Consider the following 22,873-nt stretch of genomic DNA (forward strand, 5'->3'; position numbering starts at 1 on the left):
CCTATTCCTTATGCAATTACATTAGATAGTTAGTTAGCTCATTTATATATAATACAGATAGTTAGTGGGAGATAGTCAGTGTAGGTTAGATAGTGATATGTAGCTGATAGGTTCCAGTGCAGGGTGTTAGGTAGTAGGGCTGCGCATCTTCACTCGTCTCACGATTCGATGCGATTACGATTATCAAGTCCACGATTCGATTCGATTCGATTCGGCGATGCATCACGATGCATCAAGATTATTACCCAAGTCCCCTTGTTTTTCAGAGGATTCCGGCAATCTGGACGCAAACGGATGCATTTGTCAGGCGGATCCGTCTGACAAATGCATTGAAATACCGGATCTGTCTCTCCGGTGTCATCTGGAAAAACGGATCCGGTGTTTATTTTTTTCACAGATTTAAAGGTCTGCGCAGATCGGAAGAACGGATCCGTCAATGCAGCTTTGATCACCACAGTCATTGATCACGCCCCTGTAAGGCTTCATTCAGACGTCCGGATGCGTTTTGCGGATCCGATCCATCTATCAGTGGATCCGTAAAAATCATGCGGACGTCTGAATGGAGCTTTACAGGGGGTTGATCAATGACAGGGGGGTAATCAATGACAGGGGGGTGATCAGGGAGTCTATATGGGGTGATCACCACAGTCATTGATCACGCCCCTGTAAGGCTTCATTCAGACGTCCGGATGCGTTTTGCGGATCCGATCCATCTATCAGTGGATCCGTAAAAATCATGCGGACGTCTGAATGGAGCTTTACAGGGGGTTGATCAATGACAGGGGGGCAATCAATGACAGGGGGGTGATCAGGGGGCCCCACCTGACACAGACGCTGACCCCCACCTGACACAGACGCTGACCCCCACCTGACACAGACGCTGACCCCCACCTGACACAGACGCTGACCCCCACCTGACACAGACGCTGACCCCACCTGGCCACCTCACCTGACACAGACGCTGACCCCCACCTGACACAGACGCTGACCCCACCTGGCCACCTCACCTGACACAGACGCTGACCCCCACCTGACACAGACGCTGACCCCACCTGGCCACCTCACCTGACACAGACGCTGACCCCCACCTGACACAGTCGATGTTGCACGGTCTTCGGCTTCTTTTGGCAACTCGTGACGCACAGTATGCGACGGTCGGAAGCCTGTCAATCAAATAGGAACGCCCAGTCCCGCAGAAGACCTACCCGGAAGCGGCGGTAAAAAAAACAGCCGACAAGCTGGCCGGGACTTGATTCCGGGACTGAGCAGAGCAGAGGAGCGGGCGCGGGAGAGAGAAGAGAAGAGATACTCTTCCGCGCCCGAAACAGAGGAAATAGTCCCTACAGGCACAGCAAGCAGGCAGGTAGTACTGAGCGGCGATTTAAAAAAAAAAAAAAACGTAGAAAGCGGGGGGGGGGGGGGCCGGGCCCGGGACAACTGGGCCAGCTGTACCTATCAGCGGCCCTGTCAACATGCATCGATTATTTAAAGCAACCGCATCGATGCAGAATCGCCGGGGGTCGAATCGCGATGCATCGATGCATCGATTATATTCGACAGCCCTATTAGGTAGTGTGATAGGAATTACAGTTTCTCTGCTGTTCATACATACATGCTACAGACATAGTGCTGTGATGTCACAACAATACTAAGTGCACCAATCAGTAATATCTACTCAGACCTGATGAAATGTGAAGTTGCATGTATTGCGCAAAAAATATGCGCATCATTAGTTCCGATTTGCGTAATCGCAAAAATAATGACTGGAGATCACGAATTCTAGAATTTGTGATTTTAATGCAAATATTATGCGAAAAATTTGTGAAATATTACGAATAAATATTGCTTATGCCTCTCATCACTAATTTTAACATCATCACAATTGGTCACGTAATAGGAATAAAGACAATATCAGATTTGCCATCACAAAATAATACATTTAGAAACAGATTATACAAAAACTGAGTTATTATAATAGTATATGTGTAAATGGGAGAAAAGCTGGATGAATCAGTTGGCAGTGTCACCAGAAAACAAATGCACTATCCAGTTTTTTTGTCCATAACAAAGTGTCCATTTTGAGCACAAAACAAGTAGTCTATTATTACGGTATGTGTTTTTCAATAGATCATCTTTATAGAAAAAGACCTGAATAGTCCATTGGATCATTCTTTACAGTTGAGAGTATCTGACAGTCTCAGCCTTTCGTCTAATTGGACCTATACTGATGGTGCCAGTCTCAAGCTCAGATACCTAAAATGCCCAAAAATTTCTGCAGCCTGCAATGCCAAGGGCCATTGCCAGAAAATCAACTACAGGAGTTGTGCTTCTTTTTATGTAACCCTAAAATATGAGCTTGTTACTACATTATACTGACTTATAAACTCCACCTCACATAAAGCCTCCTTTTCCCACTTTTCCAAGCTAGATAACTTGTGGAAAATAATACTAGGCTGGGATGTAAATTTCATATAGCAGGACCTTATAGTTGAGAATTATCCAACAGTTTTGTTTAACACCTTAGCAATGGGCCCACACTGTCCTCACCTCAGTTCAAATCTTTGAGAAGGAGAGCTGACGTTTTATATCGCAAGAGCTAAACTTTAAGGCTGGAGCTACATGGTGTCATGCAACAACAAGTCAAAGAAGATCCGTGACAAAAAATGTGCTTATTGCCCCCTCTAACATATTGCAAACGTTACATGTTTTAAAAGGTTACCAGGTTAAGGAAACACATTTTAATCACCTATTCTCAGTTAGTAGCGGAGACTCCTTGTAGACAGAAAGTGGGCTTAAGAGAGCTACTTCCTCTAGAGGAACAACAGTTACATGTCTTTGCATTGGATGGACAGTGGATTGATTTCAATGGACTTCATGAAATTGAACACTTGATTCTAGGTTCCCCTAGAGATTAATGCCTTCAAGCAACAGCCAGTTTAGACCAAATGCCAGAGCCCCATTTTTCAAATCTGTGTCAGTTTATCTTGTATAAACTTTGGGATGCTTTTACTTATTCAAGCTATTCTGAGTTAGTTTTTTCGTGACACATCATACTTGATGTTAGTGGTGAACTTGAGTTGATACATTTTACCTTTATGCACAAAAAATCCCAAATTTGCAGAAAATTTTGAAAAATGTGCTATTTTTTTTATTGGAATTTCTCTGTTTTTAAGACGGTAATATGCAAAATAACCATGGAGCCCCAGTTATGGGTCTTCAACACAGTGAAAAAAATATCCCTCAAAGGAAGGAAAACCAAGCATTTTAGGAAGTATCACTATACGTCTTAAAAGTGATAGTGTCACTGGGGGGGTTGGGGGGCACACTGCGCCACCAATGAATTTAATACTGGGGGTGGGGGGTGCACTGCGCCACCAATGATTTAAAAACTGGGGGTGGGGGGAGGATGCACTGCGCCACCAATGTTTTTAATACTGGGGGGTGGGAGGGAGGCTGCACTGCGCCGCCAATGTTTTTAATACTGGGGAGGGCGCACTGCGCCACCAATGATAATAAACGTTTAATACAGGAGGCGGGTGTGTCGGTGCAGAATCACATAGACGGCACCCTGCCTCTGACAGGGAGCTGCGATCAGCAGCAGCAGTTAACCCCTCAGGTGCGGCACCTGAGGGGTTAACTGCTGCTGATCGCAGCTTCCTGTCATATAGGCTGGGCACCCCCTCCTGTATTTGTATTAGACGTTAATTATCGTTGGTGGCGCAGTGCAGTCCATCTCTCCTCATTGGCAGCGCGGCACAGGGGGAGGGAGAGAGTGACTGCTGAGGGAACATGAGCAAGGTGTCAGCAGCATGCTCATGTTCTGTGATAGCGCGCTGGACGCATTATCAGCTTTATCGGCAAGGTTAGATGCCGATAACTATGAAAATCATAAATATCGGCCGATAATATCGGCCGATAATATCGGTAACTCTGATAATCGGTCGATCCCTGTTTTTTATATTTAAAAACCAAATCCTGAAATTTTGCCGTTTTAACTCTAGCTATTGAGCCTAAATATAGTCTGACACTTCCTGTTCCGTAAAAATCACTTCTCAACAGTTATCTCATTATCATCATAGGCACAGTTATAATTAGTATTGAGCGAATAAAATTAGCAAAGTGGACTTCGATCCAAATTTGTTTTGCTATGAAGCCGAATTTCCTCGTGCTTCGTGGTAAGGAATCAATTTTCATTGAAATGGCGTTCCCCATCATTGCGCCCACTACTTACAAAGAAATGTGCCTTGTGAGGAAGCAATTCATCTCAAAGTGATTTCCTTGTGAAATTTGGCAATGCAGCTGAATTGAATTTTTGAGAACTTCACTCATCCCTAGTTATAATGAAAGATAATGATCACATCTCTCCTCCTGACCAGAGGCGGCTCTTCCATTAGGCCACTTAGGCCGCCGCCTAAGGCCTCGCGCTGGTAGGGGCCTCGCTCTGGCTCCCACCTGCACCAGACAACGCTGCAACCACAATTGTATTGGCTTCTGGGTGGCCTGGGCCCTGCGCAGTGCTAAGTGGACTAAATAAGACTGAGCCGCCGCGACCCGGCCGCTCTGAGCCCCTCTGCACTCTGCCTCTTTAAGAGAGCAGTGGCTGCTGGGGATGAGGGCTCGGAGCGTGCCGCCGCAGAGGCACGTCTTCTGACTGAACGCAACGCCAGACCCGCCCTCAGAGCGCTGCGCAGCCACAGGGGAGAAGGAGCCAGGGCCCTGCCTCACCTCAGTGTCCCTGTCTGACTGCTGCCGGCGCCCGAAGACCAAGGTGTGTGTCCTGCTTGCTGCTGTGCCCATCCCCCCCCTGGCTAGCTATACTGGAAACCTCTTACCTTAGGATCTGATGATAATAACTTACTGGTGTTACTGGTGCCAGTATTGTGCCATTTTTTTACTTAAGCCCCTGCCCTGTACTATGTGCTGCAAGCATGCAGCTGCTTAACCCTGACTGTGACATCACTGTGTATACCCTGTACTGTGATGTCACTCACTGTGCATGTTAACCCTGTACTGTGATGTCACATTGCATATTAACCCTGGCTGTACTGTATGTGACATCACTGTGCCTATTAACCCTGTACTGTGACTAACAGTACAGGGTTAACATGCACAGTGGGTGACATCACAGTACAGGGTTAATAGGCACAGTGACAACACAGTACAGAGCTTATATTTGCAGCGCATATTAACACTTAGCATTAACCCTGGCTATACTGAGATGTCACAGTGCATATTAACCCTGTACTGTGATGTCACATTGCATATTAACCCTGGCTGTACTTTATGTGACATCACTGTGATGTCACCCACTGTGCATGCATGTTAACCCTGTACTGTTAGTCCCAGTACAGGATTAGTAGGCACAGTGATGTCACATACAGTACAGCCAGGGTTAATATGCAATGTGACATCACAGTGCAGGGTTAATATGCACTGTGACATCTCAGTATAGCCAGGGTTAATGCTAAGTGTTAATATGCGCTGCAAATATAAGCCCTGTGCTGTGTTGTCACTGTGCATATTAACCCTTTACTGTGATGTCACTGCATATTAAAGGGGTACTCTGGTATAGGAAAATAAATCCCCTATCCAAAGGAGATAGGAGATAAGTGTGTGATCGGGGGGGAGGGGGGGGTGGCGATCGCTCGATGGGATCCCCCACGATCTCCTATATGGTACTCCGGATCTCCTTGTGCCCGGAGTAGTGGTCAACACTCCCCCTCCATGTATCTATGGGAGAGCCGCAGATACAGCACTTGTGTATCGCCAAACCTTCCATAGAGATACATGGAGGGGGAGTGTTGACCACACCACCGCTCTGTGCAGTGGTTGACACATCTCATTTCTTGAGGACTGAGCCGGGGCGCCGTACGGGAGATCACGAGCATCCCAACGATCTTTGTGGGGGCCTCATGTTCGAGTTTCGCCTAAGGCCTCACAAAGTCTAGAGCCGCCTCTGCTCCTGACCCATCCTGTACAGTGACTAAGGGAGGAAGGAGAGGGGACAAATGGAGCAAGGGGGTTGCCAAGAAGTCTCTTTGCCTTGGCTAGACAATTTAAAAACAAGGCAACAGAGTTTTCCCTTGGTGAAAGTAAGCCTTGCTACTGCTCTGCAGAGACTTCAGCACAGGCATTACAGCATGCCCAGTAAACTGTCCTATAAAAGAACATCTCCAAACTTCTGGTTATAATAGTCCATATGGCTACTTTAAAACATGTCCCTAAAAGCTATACCAACAGTTCAGACAAGATGGCTGCATCCATAATCACATAAGGAAGTATAATAAAAAGAATCTGAAAACAAAGACAGAATAAAAGAAAATATAGGTGATGTATTCCATTTAACCCATTAAAGGGGCTATCTGGGTTCAGATCTGAACCCGGACATACCCATATTTTCACCCAGGCAACCCCTCTGATGTTAGCATTGGAGCATGTCATGCTCCGATGCGCTCCCTTGCCCTGCTCTAGATCGCGCAGGGCAAGGGCTTTTTTATTTAGCTTCTGCCCAGCAGTGTATTCGGTGACGTTACCCGCTCTGATGGCCCGGCTTTAGCCCTGCCCTATCTGTTTTACAGGCTAAAGCAACGCTAAAGCCCGCCTATCAGTGCCAGTGACGTCACTGGAACTCCTGAAAATGTCTTTGCTCTGCGCGATTCAGAGCAGGGCAAAGGAGAGCATAGGAGCATGAAATGCTCCGATGCTTTTATCAGGGGAGCTGCCTGGGTGAAACACTGGGTATGTCCGAGTTCAGCTCTGAACCCGGACAAACCCTTTAGGAAAGCAGCCTTTTTTGCCCTTCAGAACTTGAAGATTTTTGGTATTTTGATCCCTGATTACATACCTATCAAATGCTTGCTTTTTGCAGAAAGAGTTGTATTATTGGGGGTTCATATAATGCACTGAATGCAAATATTTTTTTCTGAGAGAAAGTGAAAAAAACAAAACAAAACACCAATTCTGCAAAGATTTTTTTTGTAGGTTTTCCCTACTTTCCCTGTGTAGTGTAAATGTTATGTTGATTATGGTGATACCAAATTTACATAGTTTTGTACAGTATATAGTTTTACTACATTTGCACACTAGAAACACCTAAAAAAATCTATTTAGCATTGTTTTTTATTTTCTTTACACTATTTATTGTTATAATTACTGTATGATCTGGGTCATTATTGATATGGTACCAATTATCTGTAGTTTCTTTTACCTTTCTATTTTTACATAATAAGGTAGTTTTAATTGGGAAAATGTATTTTGTTTGGATGTTTATTTATGTTTTTTTTTTAAACATCTTTAAATTGTTTTTTTTTTTTAAACATTTTATTATTGTTATTTTTGTTTTAGTCCCACTGGGGTAGTTTATCTCTTTTAAGCCTGATCATTCATTTAATACACTACAATACTGCAATATGCCTGTCATGGTAATGCTGACATGCATCCTATTAAGAGGTAGTCAGATGGCACACTAAGGGGCCATTATTAGGCCCTGGCTGCCATGACAACTCATATGCACCCCACAATCATACTGACTGTGGCTTATAAAGGGTTTAATAGGCAGTAACTGAGATGGCTCTATCTATCCATCCACATATGTTCAATGCACTTTTTTTTGTTATAGATTTTAAATTTCACATCTTCTGTTTTCTTCATTTTATTATTAACAAACTGTTGAGATTAGAGTGTCTCAAGTTAAGGCCTTCATCTATTCTACAGTGACTGTATCACTTAATAATGAAATAGTGCATCAAAGTGCCACTTAGGTCTGAAATTGTTATGTGTAGCTGTCAAAATGAGAAAAAAAGAAAAGAAAATCTTGATTTGTCTTTAGTACTTAAACATGAATTGTCAGTCAGGTTTTGAAATCACGATGGTATTACATGCTTCCCCTGTGAGCAGCAAGATGTTGAAAACTTGACAGGTACATATTTTTTCAACTACAAGCAGTTCTATAATGAAAATAAATAACACAAATCTTTTTTTCCTCGAGACAGATATTTGTTACCAATGGGATTTGATGTTCTGGCTTCAGTTGTCAAGAAAAATAACCAGTAAGCAAAGTAAACATTTCATACACAGATACTCAAAAAGAAATGCTGTGGATATGAATACATGAAAGTTTTATTAACTAACAATGGATCCAGAGGTACTTAATGTTTCTTGAATAACAAATTCATCCCTTCACAGCTTCCCACCACTGGGTAGCTTGTAACTTCTTCCTTGATCACCAGGCCTTTAAAATGTATATTTTAAAAAAATGTTATGCTATTGATTTGTTTAACTTTCTTATTTTACAACTGCTTATAAATCTCTAGCGTAATACCCTTTAGTGATACACCCCAATAATAAAATAATAATAATAAAATATGGGTATAATTGTGCACCCCCTTTCCCCATATTTTGGTCCATTTTCCATTAGGTTAATTGTAACATCATTGACAGATTGTTCTTAGCCTAATTTCAAAGCTGGAAGTCTAGAACGTTATACCACTTATTAGCATTTTTCCCAATTCATGACCTACTGTGAAACTAGGGTTACACACTTTCAAATACTGTTTTATGTAATTCTGAACTGTTGGATAGGAGTCAGCGAGGAATGCTACTACAAAGCATTGCTTTACATGGACTAACTATTCATACAAATGTAAACTGTGTAATACTTCATTTCTCCTGTTGCAGGGAAATTGAACACTTGCTAACTGGTTCTCCTATAGATAAGATATTATTGAGCTACCTAATAACAGAACAAGTAAAGTAAACATCCAGCGCTAGTTGTAAATGACTGTGTGAAAAGCATATATACCACCATATTTGTGGGACTGTAAGATGCACCGGACTATAAGATGCACCTCAGATCTATAAGATGCACCACCAGCCTCAGATCAGAGCCCCCAGCCTTCATCACACTCAGATCAGACCCCCATCAGAACTAGATCAGACCCCCATCAGAACTAGATCAGACCCCCATAAGACTCAGATCTGACCCCTTAAGCCTCGGATCAGACCCCATCAGCCTCAGATCAGACCGCCATCATCCTAAGATCAGACCCCCATCAGCCTCAGGTCAGACCCCATCATCCTCAAATCAGACTCAATCAGCCTTCGATCAGACCCCCAAGCTCTATCAGTCTCAGATCAGACCCCCAACCTCCAGCAACCTCAGATCAGACCATGTTCAGACACCCATCCTTCTTTAGACTCAGATTAGACCCCCATAAGAACTAGATCAGACCCCCATAAGACTCAGATCTGACCCCTTAAGCCTTGGATCAGACCTTATCAGCCTAAAATCAGACCCTCATCAGCCTTAGGTCAGACCCCATCATCTTCAAATCAGACTCCATCAGCCTCAGACTCCCATCAGACCTCAGATCAGACGTTAAAAAATAAAATAAATAAACTTTCCTTGCTTTGGTCAGTGCTGCCAATCACTCTCCATTGCCAGGTCTTCTTCTGGCCTGCTCTGCACTGTGACCTGACGTTGCACAATGTCAGGTCATAGTGCGCGTCTACATGCATGTCCTGATGCTGTACATAGATCTGGGCTCAGAAGAAGACCAGGGAGGGTGAGTAAAGCCAGCACAGCACTTCCTTACAGCTCCCCACACCTCCTGCATACTGATGACTGATTCCATAATTCAAGTGGTCATTAGCATTCGGACTATAAGATGCACTTTCCCTTTTCCCTCACTTTTGGGGCAAAAAGTGTATCTTATAGTCTGAAAGATTTGGTAAATATCACACAAAATGAAAGAAAAATATAAATATTCCTAGACTTTCAGCAAACAACACAGTGGAGCAGATTTTCAAGTGAAAATGTGCCGGAAGTCCAAATTTTTAGGCATTTGTTGCATGTCATATTTATTAAAGGTGTTGTCCGGTCTAGGAGTCAACAAGCCCTTTGGTCCTAATGTGTGCTCCTTAAAAAAAAACACATTCATCTGCCTTCAGTCCTGCTGTGACTGCAACACTGTCTCGTTCCCAGCTGCTTATATTACCAGCAGGATCAGGAAGTGACTTGTTGTCATAGCTGCTGCGGCTAGTCACATGCCTCATCGTACCGATGTAACATGTTTAGCACTCCCTTTTTCTGAGATTTCTGAGATTGGTTATCTAATCTAAGCAAACACCTTCAATTGCTTTTCAATGGCTTTTTTCTCAAGATAATGAAAAGAGTTAAGAAATTTGAGTTAACAGGTGTATCTGGTATCTGCTTGAATGGCTAAGAAGTAGACAGTTTTAGCATATCTGTCCCAGCATTAAACCCAACAGGAATTTTCCCTGGAGTATCTTTATCTGTTATTGCACTTTTGTCTGTGTCTCTTTATCAAATGTATAGGTTATACAATAGAATAGACAATATGATATTGATATATAGAATAATAAAACATAAAGTAGCCATTCACAAGTGTGACTGAACTTTCTGGATGTCATAAATGAATATCGTTATAAAAAGCTGCTCCTTTGTAGTGAGTGTGTTATTTTGGTTAGAGTGGATTCTAAATAGTAACATTCTAGAAGCAAAATGCTATTCAAACAGTGATTTTTGTGGGTTCAAATTTAAATTGTACTTTTAAAGTTAAATACTGTTACCGGTAGTAACAAGGGATTCATATTCTTTATTTTCTTGCTAGATTCCTCAAGTATGATACCACTTCATAGAAAAATTGTTATTACAGACAATGGCCTACCAAGGTGAGGTTTGTAATAAAGCCTATTATGTGGTTTTACCATTGACACTAATGGAATATAACAATGATTTAGAATGATTTAATGGTCCCCAAGTTGTGCTATAATAGTCGTATTTATATTATGATATATATCACAAAGCTCAAAGTAGTTGTTTTGATATATTGAATATACTATGCTGTCTTACCTTTTGGAGCACTGGAACAGCTACCCATGACACAGATCAAAATGATGTAACTACTTTATTTCTTACATTTAAGTGTGTATTCTGTGCAGAGACATTCCTCAAAGAAAATTATATTGGTAATTACACATAGAAGTCAAACCTTCCATAGTATTTAAGGATCATTGTGCAACAGAAAATATCCTTTTATCTTATACCTCATGCAGCAATTTAAAGAATGTCTACACTAAGTACAATTGCACCTATGTTTCTATATATAAAAGTTAAAGACAATTTAATTGCACAATTATATTATACTATTTTTACTACTAGCCTAAATTAGTGTTCCATTAGAATAGACATATTTTTCTATTTTTTATTTTAATATTCTGTACGCTCTACTTTTAAAAATAATAGATTTTCAACTATAAAATAATGACACTTGCTAATTCATACTGTTTGTTAATTTTCTTTCTCTAGCTCTTCTCCGAATACAATACACTAATCTGTGCATAGACTTCCTGTCCTTCCATATGACCTATATGTAACAGGAAATCTATGGAAATTTAGAGTGTTGATGCTACCATAATAAACACATGCAAAAGAAACTGCAATTAATTAAAGATCTGGAATGGGATTCACTGCCATGCAATTGTGGTATTTCTTCACATGTTTATCCCAAAAATGTGTAAAAGTTATATAATTAGATACATCCCAAAACAGTGTGATAAAAAATGACAATTACTTAACCCTTAGGATACAGGAGTTTTTTTCATTTTCATTTTTCTTCCATATTTTCTTTAAGCCATAACTTTAAAAATTTTCTGCTCACATATCTTTATGAGGGCTTATTTTTTTGTGGGACAAGTTGTACTTACTAATGCCACCATTTAATATGACATATAATGTAGTGGGAAGCGGGGGGAAAAAATTCCATATGGGGTGGAAATGGATAAAAAATGAAATTCCTCTACCGTTTTACAGGTTTTGTTCCCACGACGTTTCGTTTGTGGCAAAAACTGACCTGTGCCCTTCATTCTCTAGGTCAGTATCATTCAAACTATACCACGTACAGTACAGACCAAAAGTTTGGACACACCTTCTCATTCAAAGAGTTTTCTTTTATTTTCATGACTATGAAAATTGTAGATTCACACTGAAGGCATCAAAACTATAAATTAACACATGTGGAATTATATACATAACAAACAAGTGTGAAACAACTGAAAATATGTCATATTCTAGGTTCTTCAAAGTAGCCACCTTTTGCTTTGATTACTGCTTTGCACACTCTTGGCCTTCTCTTCATGAGCTTCAAGAGGTAGACCCCTGAAATGGTTTTCACTTCACAGGTGTGCCCTGTCAGGTTTAATAAGTGGGATTTCTTGCCTTATAAATAGGGTTGGGACCATCAGTTGCATTGAGGAGAAGTCAGGTGGATACACAGCTGATAGTCCTACTGAATAGACTGTTAGAATTTGTATTATGGCAATAAAAAAGCAGCTAAGTAAAGAAAAACGAGTGGCCATCATTACTTTAAGAAATGAAGGTCAGTCAATCAGCCGAAAAATTGGGAAAACTTTGAAAGTAAGGGATATTTGACCATGAAGGAGAGCGATGGGGTGCTGCACCAGATGACCTGGCCTCCACAGTCACCGGACCTGAACCCAATCGAGATGGTTTGGGGTGAGCTGAACCGCAGAGTGAAGGCAAAAGGGCCAACAAGTGCTAATTATCTCTGGGAACTCCTTCAAGTCTGTTGGACGACCATTTCAGGGGACTACCTCTTGAAGCTCATAAAGAGAATGCCAAGAGTGTGCAAAGCAATAATCAAAGCAAAAGGTGGCTACTTTGAAGAACCTAGAATATGACATATTTTCAGTTGTTTCACACTTGTTTGTTATGTATATAATTCCACATGTGTTAATTCATAGTTTTGATACCTTCATAGTTTATGAAAATAAAGAAAACTCTTTGAATGAGAAGGTGTGTCCAAACTTTTGGTCTGTACTGTATGTATAGATTTTTTTTGTCTAAATAGTGTAAAAATAAATTTGAACTTTGATAAAAAAAATTATAATTTCTATCGCTATATTCTGACCCCTATAACTTTCTTATAGTTATATCTACTGAGCTGTGTGGGGGCTCATTTTTTGTGGAGCAATCTGTAGTTTTTATTGATACCATTTTGGAGTGTGTGTGATTTTTTGATTACACTTTCTTACATTTTTTGTGTAAGAGACGCGATGACAAAATAGCAAATTGGCCATTTTGACCCTTTTTCCCATTACATATTTTTTATATATTTTTACATTTTTTTTAAACTTTTTTATGATTTTTGGCGCTCATATTTAAGCCCACAAAATCAATTTTTTTTAAAATTCTGAAAAATCATGGGTCTTTTAGACCAATTATTTGTACAGAATTGCTAATTTCTTATATTGTCCTGCCACCTGCTGGCCAAAATAATAATTGCAGCTTTAATGCCCTTGGTCTCTTCAGCAAGACCCAACACAAAAAAATCTATTTCCGACATCCTCATTGGCTGCAGAGGATGCAGGCAAGAATCCCGGAAGTGCGAGTTTTCAGGTTTTTCACCTTTTTAGATGCCGTGATCTCATTTGATTACGACATCTAAAGGCTTTAATGACCGCGATAAGCATTATTGCCAGACGCAGTCATTAGACGTGGGTCTCTGTTGTTTGAAACAGCATAGACCCGCTCGCCATGATGCCCGCTGCACAGGCGAGCAGGCATCATGTTTGCTTATTGCTCCAGCACAGTACATATATGGTGGTGGTAATGAAGGGGTTAAAAATAACTTATCCCACAAAAAATCAAGCCCTCATTTAGGCTATGTGGATGAAAAATAAAAAAGTTATGGCCTGAGATGCAGAGATGAAGAAACTATATATTTTTTTTTTATATCTTAAGTAGCACACTAGGCTGTATAGTGTAATGGCTAAAGCAGATCAGTCATTAAGCTATGCTGCTCTATAAGTTCAGCATAGTATATTGAGAAGCTAAAAACTGTGCCACTAGGCTATAGGAGCGTTAAAAGAATACATCGGACACAAAAATATGTCTGATGTATTCATGAGGTGACCGCTTCCCAAACCTCTGCATTCCCTTCTCACAGTGCTTGACCGTTGGTTGCTTGATAAAAACTTGACCGTACTTATGGGCCAAAACATCTCTATGTACCATATTTTTCACCCCATAAGATGCACTTTCCCCCCCTCCCCAAAATGGGCGGGAAATGGCAGTGCGTCTTATGGGGCGAATTCTGCCATTTTAACACTAATACATCGCAGGCTGTGATGCTGCACAGTGCGGCAATGTATCAGGGGAAGGGAGGAGGGGCTGGAGCCCGGCAACTGCTGAAATCGCGGCAGGGCCCAGTGCAGTCACTGTACTCTTACACCGGGCCCAACCGCTCACAGCAGTATTCATATGTAAAATATAATCCTTAACCTCTTCTTACCTTTAGTTACAGTAGAGCTATCCCGTGTACTACTACTTACTATCAAGCTCCCGTACTATAGCACGCAGAGCCACCGGCAGCGTAACGTCACTCACTCATGTCGCGCATCTGCTCCGTCTGCTTCATTAATGAAGCAGGCGGAGCAGGAGCGTGATGTGAGTGAGTACCGTTACAGCTGCCGGCCGCTTTGCCTGCTACGGGAGCTTGATAGTAAGTAGTAGTACATGGAATAGTGCTACTTTGACTAAAGTTAAGAAGAGGTTAAGGTTTACAGTTTAAATATGAATACTGCTGTGAGAGGAGGGACCCAGTGTATTGGGGGACACTGTTATGGAGGGATCTGTGAATGACACATATATAGCATAAGATGCTATATATTTGTCATCCACAGATCCCCCCCATAACAGTGCCATCCACAGATCCCCCCCATAACAGTGCCATCCACAGATCCCACTCCCCATAACAGTGCCATCCACAGATCCTCCATAACAGTACCATCCAGAGATCCCCCATAACAGTATCATCCACAGATCCCCTTCATAACAGTATCATCCACAGATATCCCATAATAGTGTCATTCACAGATCCCCCATAACAGTGTCATCCACAGATCCCCCATAACAGTGTCATCCACAGATCCCCATAACAGTTTCATCCACAGATCCCCCATAACAGTTTCATCCACAGATCCCCCATAATAGTGTCATCTACAGACCACCATTAGTTCAAAACCCACCAAAACCCCCCCTTTTTGGTTCAAATTTTTTCTTCTTATTATTTTCCTCCTCAAAAACCTAGGGCGAAAAATACGGGTATGTCAGCTAGTAGTCCAATAAACGTAAAAAAAAAAATGTAATAGCATTTATCTAGATGTGTGTGCTGTAGCTTTTATACTAAAGTCTTTTGTCATAAAATAAGTAAATATTACTTGGATATCTTTAATAAAGAAGAACATTTAGAAGTTCATTCTATGCATTATTGGTCTCAGTTACTTTGTGTTCACTTGAGCATCTGATAGCTCACTCTGCCTTTATACAGTACATGCCCATGTCTATTTTTAATTGTATCAGATATTTTGTTGTGATCATTGAACACTTTGAACATTCAATAATAACATCTATTTAGAATGTTATTTGTGAATCAACCAATATCAAATAGACCCTAATGGCTAAAAGTGAGATGGGTTTGTCTTCTGCTGGACCACCAAGGCTTATTGGAAGATCTTCTGGTTCTCTGGTTGGATAGCAAGACCCTGGCTTTGGGCTTTATAGACAGATTCATTTCACTTGGGCAACAGATTTTGAAAATGTACATAAGGGTTACTGCCTGGATTGAAATATTCATAGTAAAAAGTAAATATTGAATTCCTATCATTTATGATAAACAATTAAAAGAGCTGACCTTTTCTCTCCTGTTTAAAATTCATAGAAATAGTTTACTCTATTGAATGTATTCATTTTACTTTAAAACTTAGTTAAACTACTGTAGTGTAAGAAAAACAAGTGAAGACCTCTTGGGAATAGGGTACTTATGACATAGGTCTAAATAGATTAAGCTATGCATGGACATTATAGAGTGCATTAGAGCAATGACATTATCTCGTTCAACCTGAAATGTACAGCATTTCCTCACATTTTTGTCCTTTTTCCATAAGCCAATAGTAGCCAAAGGCATTTGACTGGAGAGCTTGTTGGATTGACAGGTCTGGCAGACATTACACGCTGGATTGAATACTAGATTACTCCAAAGTGGCTCAGGGTCAGGGATCAGTGTGTTCCCTTTTGGCACTAAATGACTTTAATATCCTTACTGTATTAGTCAATTACTTTAAAGCTGCTGCTCTTGTCCCCCTGCAGTTCACTGTGACCATTTGAATGGTTCCTACACTTAACCCTCACTTGCTCTTCTTTGCAAACCAGCAACAATAGAGCATAAAATAGTTGGAAAATAGAATTCATTCAAAGTCAGAAAACTTTTCCGCATAATAGGCCAGCTACTCTAAATTCTTATCGGAATAACTAAAATTTTCAGTCCATGTTTAAAATGACCTATAAGCATTTGACTTTGATTTACCAACATTTTATAGTAAAATAATTCTGGTGTAAATGTTTATTAATTAAAATAGATAATATGAATACCACCTATCCATGAAATGAATATTTATCTATGAAAGATTTTATTTAAGTGACAAGCAGTTCACTTTGTGAAGTCTCCTGTTGTACTAATAAAATAATGAAGCAAAGTTTCACAAATTTTATTGAAAAAAAAAGTATTCAGAGTGAAAACAAAACACTTTTTAAACCTCTACTGACTGATATACCTTTTTATGGTGGTCATTAATGGGCTTTATTCTAGGCTGCTGCCTTTTTATGGCAGCCTAACATAAATGCTGCAGGGGCTCAGCTGTCACATTAGAGCAAGGCCTCTAATGTGACAAAAGTGCTAAAATGTAAAAAAAATTAAATTATGGGGGTCATTTATTAAAGAGGACCTTTCATGGTTTTTATTTATTCTAGATTAATGCCTTTACTTGCGAAGTACCTCCCGCTGATGCTGCCACCCTGCCTGTTTTTTAAAATATCGCTTCTGCTCCCCGCTGTGCCCCCCTGTAGTTTTCCTGCTCAGTATGTTAATATTGAGCATCGGTACAGAGAGGAGGAGACGCCAGGGCTGTGATGCTCTCCGCTGTGATTGGATTGCGGCACAGCCAGGGAGAAGAAGACACCCATTGAGAAACCCGGGCATCACCTCCTCCCTGTACCGATGATCAGTATTAACATACTGAGCGGGAAAACTACAGGGGGGCACAGCGGGGAGTAGGAGCGATATTTAAAAAAAACAGGCAGGGTGGCAGCCTGAGCTGGGGGGGTACCCCGCAAGTAAAGGTACAGTTATTTATCTAGAATAAATAAAAACCATGAAAGGTTCTCTTTAAGACCAGCGTTTTAGACTCCGGTCTTAATTAGTGATGAGTGGCAGGGGCAATATTCGAATTTGCGATATTTTGCGAATATTTGGGCAAATATTTGTCATATATTCTCGAATTCGCGATTGTTTACTTGATTACGAAAATCGGCCATGTAATATGCGCGTATTGCGCAAGCAATACAGGCGTGGGTCACTGTTGCTATATTTTTCAAGCTGATAGAAGTTTCCTGAGACTGGAGAAAAAGGTTGGCACGGCAGAACATTTCAATAGCTTTATATGCAGAGAGTGCTCCAATATATTCGCGATTGCGCAAATCGGTAATTAATGATGTGCATATTTTTGCGCAATACGTGCAACTTCACATTTTAGCAGGTCTGACTACATATTACTGATTGGTGCACTAAGTATTGTTGTAGCACTATATCTGTAGCATGTATGTATGGACAGCAGAACCTATCATGCTACCTAACACCCTGCACTGGAACCTATCAACTGCACTATATCAGGATATAACTAGCGATGAGAGGCAGGGGCAATATTCGAATTCGCAATATTTCACGAATATTTGGGCGAATATTCGCCATATATTCGAGAATTTGCGAATTTGTGAACTCCAGGCATTATTTTCTTGATTACATTTTTGCATAAAAATTCGCATGAACTGCTGTCTCAGATCAATGTTGGCGTTGCAAACGGGAGAGAGGCTCCATGCTTCACATTTGATAGGGCTGTCCTCTGACACGTCCTTTCTGGGAGCAGGTTTTAAAGATATATGCTAGCTACTCTAGTAAATCCATACCTAATACACCACAAATCCCTCTGCTCTCACTTCTTCTGGGATCCATTTCGCAGGTCAAGAAGGGGGCTCTACGGCTCTTTTTGGCTGCGGCGCGTATGGTAATTCCGAGACATTGGAAATCTAGTTCCTCCCCCACTTTGATTGAATGGGCGAGCGAATTGAAGCTCATCTTGAGGATGGAAGAGCTGATAGCAGATAGACAAGAAAGAGGGGAGTTGTTTCAGAATAGATATACCCCTCTGACCTTATTTTTGGATTCTCAGGGATTTAGAGATATGTTGTGAATCTGTGGATATTGTACTGCATTTTTCTGCAAGTAGGCTTTGGTTCCCCCCCTCCTCCCCTCCTTACCCTCTTTCCTTATGTGTCCTATATGTTTTGTTTGATCTGGGCATTAGCTATATTGAAGCAGAACAATGCCTGGTGCCTTCATACCCAGGTTATGTTAGGCTTGTGACAAGCCTTGTGTTGATACAAGTTATTATTTCTTCCTTACTTAAAGAGGACCTTTCACCGATTCTTACCCTATGAACTAACTATACATACATGAAGAGCGGCGCCCGGGGATCTCACTGCACTTACTATTATCCCCGGGCGCCGCTCCGTTCTCCTGCTATGCCCTCCGGTATCTCCGTTCCCTAAGTTATGGTAGGCGGAGTCTGCCCTAGCGCTGGCCAATCGCATTGCAGAGCTCACAGCCTGGGAGAAAATAACCTCCCATGCTGTGAGCTCTGCGCTGCGATTGGCCAGCGTTAGGGCAGACTCCGCCTACCATAACTTAGTGACTGGAATCTCCGCCTACTATAACTTAGTGAGCGGAGATACCGGAGGGCATAGCAGGAGAACGGAGCGGCGCCCGGGGATAATAGTAAGTGCAGTGAGATCCCCGGGCGCCGCTCTACATATCTGTATAGTTAGTTCATAGGGTAAGAATCGGTGAAAGGTCCTCTTTAAGGTCCCTTGTTGCATACGGGATGATAACTGTTTTCTTTAGTTCTACTATACACTTATAATACGGCTGTATTATGAGGGTCCTGCGAGACCTACTGTTGGGCAATAGCCCTTACCCTGTTTTCTACTGTCTTTTTCTGTAAAATGTCATTTGAAAAAGGAAAATGAATAAAATCAGATTACACATAAAAATTTGCATGAACTGGTATTTTAAAAAAAAATCGAATATTCGCGATTACGAATATATTTTGGGATATTCTTAATATCCGCGAATTCTCGAAGTGCCGATATTCGTGATTAAAATTCGCAATTAGAATATTCGTGATCAACACTAGATATAACCTACACTGACTATCTCCCACTAACTATCTGTATTATATATATAAGCTAACTAACTAACTATCTAATGTAATTAAACAGTAAAGCACAGAACACAGCAATGACACAGCTGTCTCTCTCAGAACTCCGTAAAACTACAGAATTGGCTGCTGGGGAGGTTCTTATATAGTAAGTGGTAGGCAACTTTCCTATTGGGTGCTAGGGATGTTGTTCACGATTACGAATATATTGCACTATATTCTAAATCTTTGCGAATTCTCGAAGTGGCTATATTCGCGATACGAATATTCGCGCCAAACACTATTAATAATCCCTGCGCTGGCGGTGGATCTGCCAAAGTTATGTAGAGGTGCCGGCCTCTACATATCTTTGACGCATCAACCGCAGGTCTAAATCTATGCTAGATTCGTTGCTGGTGTACATTTAGAACATTTTCTATGCCTAAAACAAATGTAGAAAATGGAGACAGACCTGGTGGCCTGCCCACTTCGCCTCCCACGCCACACACCCTTTTTTCGACCTGCTGTGAGCGCTACAATCTGCAACAGATATACGCCAGAAAACTGGTGTATATCTGATAATAAATGACCCCCCTATATGTATTTGATATCACTGTAATTATTCTGACCCAGATAGTAAAGTTATCATGTTATTTATACCAAAATAGGAACGCCTCAAAATTTTTAATGTGAAAACTCAGGGACAGTATTGCTATTTTTTGTAATTAACCCTATAAAGAGTTAATAAAAGTTAATCAGTTAGTATGTGTACTCAGAATGGTGCCATTAAAAACGAAAACTTGTCTTACAAAAACCAAGCCCTCATACAACTACAGTACATTGATGGAAAAATAAAAAGTTTTAAAATGTATTAAATTTAAAACAAAATTGCTGGGTCACTAAGGTCAAAAATGTATAATGGGTTAAATAGAAGTTTTATTTTGTAATATTGTAAAAATAAAAAATATATATATATGCATGTAGACTGTATTATTCAGGCAACCCATATAATAATGTTGATACATTATTTAAAACACAAGGTGCACAACGTAAAGTGAATAAGGTCTAACAGAAACATGGCTGACACCCTCTGACACCTCCTCCCCTGCTGCACTCTCATATAGTGGATTTCATTTCACTCACACACCCCGCCCCGGCTGCAAAAATGGTGGAGGAGTTGGTCTTGTCCTATCAGACACCTGCTCCTACAGCCCAACTCCACTGTCACCCTCCATTACGCTCAGTACATTTGAAGTACACTCTGTTCGCATCTACTCTCCCTCCAACCTTCAAGTAGCTGTCATTTACCGCCCCCCAGGCCCATCCACCATCTTCCTTGACCACTTTAACACCTGGCTACTACACTTTCTTTCTGTCGACATTCCCACTATCATCATGCATGACTCCTACATCCCTATTGACACCTGCCACTCAGCCGCCTCTAAACTCCTATCACTCTCTTCCTCCTTCGGCCTGTCACAGTGGTCTTCAGCTCCCACCCACAGAGATGGTCACACTCTGGATCTTATCTTTACCCACCTCTGCTTTCTATCTAACCTTTCTAATTCACCTCTCCCCCTATCTGACCACAACCTACTCACCTTCTCTTCATTGGCCTCTTCTGCTGCTCCCCCGGTCCACACACTAGCACACCCCCGCAGGTACCTTAAACATCTTGACTTTCGCTTGCTTTCTGAATCTCTTCTGCCACTCTCTACCATCTGTTCCCTCCAAGACCCAGATGCTGCCACCATCCTCTATAACACCACAACAAGTACAGCTCTGGACATTGTTGCCCCCCTCACACACAACAAAACCCGAAAAATCAACAGACAACCCTGGCACACCAACCTGACTAAAAAACTCAGACAAGCTTCCAGGGCTGCTGAGCGGCGATGCAAGAAATCCCATTCTGAAGATCAATTCACTGCATACAAGCAATCCTTCCTCATATTCAAATCCTCACTCGCTGATGCAAAACAGGTCTACTTCTCATCTCTCATATCTTCCCTGGCCCACAGCCCTAAACAACTTTTTAACACTTTTAACTCCCTTCTCCTTCCCCCAGCGCCCCTCCTCCTCTCCCTCCTCTCCCTCCTCTCCCTCCTCTCCCTCCTCTCCCTCCTCTCATCTGAGGATTTTGCAGCATACTTCAAACAAAAGATAGTCAACATCAGAGAAAGCTTCAGTACACATTCCCCACATACCCTCTACACAACTGCTCCGTCCTCTTCTCCCAAAACCCACTTCTCCACCATTACAGAAGAAAAACTCTCCACTCTACTCTCCAGATCACATCTCACCACCTGTGCACTTGACCCAATCCCATCCCACCTCATCCCTAACCTCACCACAGTGTTTATTCCAGCCCTAACTCATCTCTTCAACCTATCACTAACCTTTGGTGTCTTCCCCTCTGCTTTTAAACATGTTACTATTACACCCATCCTCAAAAAGCCTTCACTTGACCCATCTTCTTTGTCCAGTTATCGCCCCATATCACTTCTTCCGTATGCCTCAAAGCTACTTGAACAACATGTCCTTTCTGAACTGTCCTCTCACCTTTCCTCCTGCTCCCTCTTTGACTGGCTACAATCTGGCTTCCAACCCCACCACTCGACTGAGACTGCCCTTACCAAAGTCACCAATGACCTACTAACAGCCAAAACAAAAAAAACATTACTCTGTCTTCCTTCTCCTTGACCTGTCCTCTGCCTTTGACACTGTTGACCAATCCCTTCTGTTGAAAACTCTCTCATCTCTTGGCATCACTAATCTGGCCCTCTCCTGGATTACATCATACCTCACAGACCGGACGTTTAGCGTCTCCCACTCTCACACCACCGCCTTGTCTCATTCCCTCTCTGTTGGTGTCCCGCAAGGCTCTGTCCTAGGACCCCTGCTATTCTCTATTTGCACTTTTGGCCTGGGACATCTCATAGAGTTCCATGGCTTTCAGTATCACTCTTATGCTGATGACACACAAATCTACCTCTCTGGTCCAGACATCACCACCTTATTATCCAGAATACCACAATGTCTATCTTCTATATCATCATTCTAAAACTTAACATGGATAAAACAGAATTCATCATCTTTCCCCCATTTTGCTCAACCTCCCCAACAGACCAATCTATCACGATCAATGGCTGCGCATTCTCTCCGGTCAACCAAGTCTGCTGCCTTGGAGTGACCTTGGATTCTGCCCTCTCCTAATGACCGCACATCCAAGCCCTTTCCACCACCTGCCACCTCCAACACAAAAACATCTCCCGCATCCGTGCTTTCCTTAACTTTGAATCTGTGAAAATGCTTGTACATTCCCTCATCATCTCCCACCTAGACTACTGTAACAATCTCCTCTGTGGCCTTCCATCTAGCATTCTCGCATCTTTCCAATCTATCCTCAACCCTGCTACCCGACTAATCCACCTCTCACCCTGTTACTCCTCTGCCTATCCCCTCTGCCAATCCCTTCATTGGCTCACCATTGCCCAGTGAATTCAGTTCAAAATACTAACAA

Source organism: Bufo bufo, chromosome 1, assembly GCF_905171765.1.
Source record: "Bufo bufo chromosome 1, aBufBuf1.1, whole genome shotgun sequence".
In the NCBI taxonomy this organism is placed as follows: Eukaryota; Metazoa; Chordata; class Amphibia; order Anura; family Bufonidae; genus Bufo; species Bufo bufo.